The sequence below is a fragment of the Primulina tabacum genome, chromosome 1, assembly GCF_025594145.1.
Source record: "Primulina tabacum isolate GXHZ01 chromosome 1, ASM2559414v2, whole genome shotgun sequence".
NCBI classification, from domain to species: Eukaryota; Viridiplantae; Streptophyta; class Magnoliopsida; order Lamiales; family Gesneriaceae; genus Primulina; species Primulina tabacum.
Window position 1 is genome coordinate 11,956,439 of NC_134550.1, and position 4,060 is coordinate 11,960,498.

The window sequence follows — 4,060 nt, forward strand, 5'->3', positions numbered from 1 at the left end:
AGAATTCTACCGCCCGAGCGGGGTAAGCGATGGAAGATAAGTACGAGTTTGTTGTACGTTTTCTTCATTTGTTTTCAACGGCTTCGAGAGAGACACGAGAGAATTCCGATTTTCTTCGTCCAAATCGACTTCGAAACGCTGTCTAAACGCGAAACAAATTATATATTTGTGATCTTCGCGTCGAGGGCTTCTGACTGAGGTAAATTTCTTCTGGTTCCAGCAGCTCTAAATATCAAAGTACTGGAATAGCATGTATTTGAAGTTGAATTTCTTACATGTAGCAGAATAACCGACAAGAAACTTATATTCGAAGTCGGAATTGAATTATGATATGAATTTGATTTGATATGAATTTTTGAAGTTTCAAATGATATTTGAAACTCATATTAATGATTTTGGAGTATGTTATTGATTGGAATGAGTATGTTAGTGATGTAGATAAAGTGTAATATCAATATCTTCAGGCTACATCAACTGGAAACGAAGAATTGAGGTATGTTGCGACCGGGTAACATACGACAGGTATCTGTATTATATGATATATGTCGGATTGATTTGATTGATTGGAATGAGATTATGTGTGTTTATGTCTTATTTGTTGATTGATGTGGCATACAAGACATTGAGATTGAGATATCGATGTATAAAATAAATGTTTTGTTAACACACATCATTTTATGCATACATCGATACATGACATGCACGTTGAGCTATGATCCTTGGATACCTTGATATGATTGGATTGGATTCCGGGGTTTGTGAACACAATCGCTATGCCGGTATTATATGACCCGTAAAGCATAGACAATTGTGGCCCCATATGATTGGATATGAGATTTGGGATTTGATGGCGCTTTGCCGACGCTATCATACGAGTATCCCATATTGGCCGGTGTGCCAGCTCGAGCATTGATTTGATAGCGATTCGATTGATTCTGACATGTGCTCAGTGGATGGGCATTTGACCTGATACCTCCACGACATACATGCATTGCATACCATATATCATTGTTTAGATACTTGTGATATATATGATTGGTTGTTCCATACGGAGCTTTGCTCACCCCCAATAAGGGCTGTTGTTGTCTTTGTGTGTGGACAATGGCAGGTACTCCAGGATATCAGGAGACCGGAGATGGTACTTCTGGAGGGAGTCACAGTTTGAGTTGAGGTTTATGTTTTGTTCCCAGTATATATGTATATGTATCTATATACCGGGGCATGTCCCGAGGATATGAGTTGTTTGTATATGATTGGTTTTGATTACGTGTGGGCATTATATGACGTGAGATAAAATACTATTTTTAGTATTCAAATTATAGAAGAAATGATTTGGGCTCATGGTAAAGAAAATTTAAACTTGTTTTCCGCTGTAATTAGTTAACCCTGATCAGATTGCATTGTAATAACGATTAGGAGCTAAGGGCCCCACACAGTATGGTATCAGAGCATAGCTGGGAATGCTCGATTGAGTTTTGTGTACACTTGAATAGGCACAAATGAATTGTGCGTATGTGTTTGAATTGTTTGTATTACTTGCTTCTACTTGATTTGATTCGAGTAAGTATTTGATGAGATTGATGATATGAGATGATGAGATTATGAGATTAATATTGATTTGTGATATTCATCAATCGATTTGTAGATGGATCCCACAAATGAGACTGCGAGTAGCAGTACTGAGAGGATTGTTGGACAATTTGAAGGATTGTCCATGGATGTAGTGATGGCTCGATTCCAGGATCTAAAACCACCGAGGTTCTTTGGCACTGAGAGTGCTGAAAGAGCTGAGGCCTGGCTGAAGGATATCGAGCACTTGTTTAATATTGTTGAGTATTCCAAGGCTCGGAGATTGAAACTTGCTTTGTATCAGCTGAAAGACCGAGCTAAATCTTGGTGGGAAGCCGCAGAGATTGGATTGAAAGAAGCCGGGATTGAAGTCACCTGGGATGTCTTCAAGGCCCAGTTTTTGGAGCAGTATTCTCCTCCTTCTTATTATACTTCACAGGAGAATGAATTTAATAATCTGCAGCAGGGAACGATGTCTGTTGCAGAGTATGCTTCGAAGTTTTCTACTTTACTGAAGTATGCACCTCACGTAGCTGGGAATGCGAGGGCAAAATATAACAGGTTTGTAAATGGATTATATCCTGCTTTGTATACATATGTTGTTTCTGGATTTCCTACCAGCTACGCAGAGGCAGTGGAACGAGCTAAGGCAGCCGAGGCTGGACTTAGGAGAGGAGGTCCACAGTATACTCCTCCACCTCCGGTGTCAGCTCAGCAGCCTACTTTGAGACCGAGGGGTAAGAAGTTCAAGAAGACTGGCTCTGTTTCTTCGTATTCTTCGAGCTCTAGTGGATCACAGAGAGGGAGTCCTGTGATTGCTCCCTATTGTAGCCATTGTGGAGGCAAACATACTATCGAGCAGTGTCGAGGTATGTTTGGTACTTGTTATCAATGTGGGCAGGAAGGCCATTTCTCTCGAGTATGTCCGAACAGGGGTACGACTTCTGCTCAACCCCAGCCAGGATTTAGAGGTGGCCCTGGTATGATGAGACCTGCTGTTCCTGTTCCTTCTTTTCAGCAGTCGAGTGTCCCACGATATCGAGGACCGGGTGGTCAGAGTGCCCAAGTTCCTCCTCATGTGAGAGTGTATGCCATGACCGAGGATCAGGCGAGAGAAGCTCCTGGTGGCGTGATTGCAGGTATTTGCACGCTTTGCGATTATCCTGCATGTGTTTTATTTGATACAGGAGCATCTCATTCATTCATATCTCATGCATTTGTTGCATCTCACGATATTGAGTGTACCCCGTTGTATGATATTTTGTCGATAGCCACGCCAGCAGGGAAGATTATTTTGTCTGAGAAAGTTGTGCATAATTGTGTATTGATATATGAGGATAATGTGGTATTTCTGAATTTGATTGTCCTCCCAATGCACGACTTTGATTGTATTGTTGGCATGGATATCTTGATGACGAATCGAGCTACTGTGGATTGTTGTCATGGAGTGGTTCGATTTCGACCGATTGATGGACCCAAGTGGAATTTTTATGGCAAGGGTTCTCAAGCCAAAATTCCATTAGTATCTTCCTTGGAAATGTCCCGATTGTTGATTAGCGGAGATGAGGGTTATCTTATCTACGCTATTGATATTTCGAATAAGGAGTCTTCTTTATCTGAGATTCCTGTTGCGAAAGAATTCCCGGATGTATTTCCCGATGAGATTCCTGATTTTCCTCCTCATCGAGAAGTTGAGTTTAGTATTGATCTTGTGCTGGGGACTGCGCCTATTTCTAAAGCTCCCTATCGCATGGCACCTCTGGAATTGAAAGAATTGAAAGAACAATTACAGGATCTTCTCGATAAGGGATATATTCGACCGAGTGTATCGCCTTGGGGAGCTCCAGTTTTATTTGTTCGAAAGAAAGATGGTACGATGCGAATGTGTATTGATTATAGGCAACTGAATCGGGCTACTATGAAAAACAAGTACCCACTTCCTCGTATTAATGATTTATTTGATCAGCTTCAGGGTACTTCTGTTTACTCTAAGATTGATCTTCGTTCTGGTTATCATCAAATACGAGTTCGAGACGAAGATGTGCCCAAAACTGCTTTTCGTACGAGGTATGGCCACTATGAATTCTTGGTTATGCCTTTCGGTCTCACGAATGCTCCTGCTATTTTTATGGATCTAATGAATCGTGTCTTCCGAGATTATCTTGACCGATTCGTTATCGTCTTTATTGATGATATTCTTGTATATTCGAAATCGAAAAAGGAGCATGCTGAACATCTGAGACTGGTACTTCAAACTCTTCGTACTAGTCATTTGTATGCCAAATTGTCCAAATGCGAGTTCTGGATGGACAAAGTGGTCTTTCTGGGCCACGTCATTTCGAGACATGGCATAGCTGTTGATCCTGCTAATGTCGAAGCTGTATTGAATTGGCCGAGACCTACGAATGTTCCTGAGATCCGTAGCTTCATGGGTTTAGCGGGATATTATCGACGTTTTATTGAGGGATTTATGAAAATAGCTAAACCTATT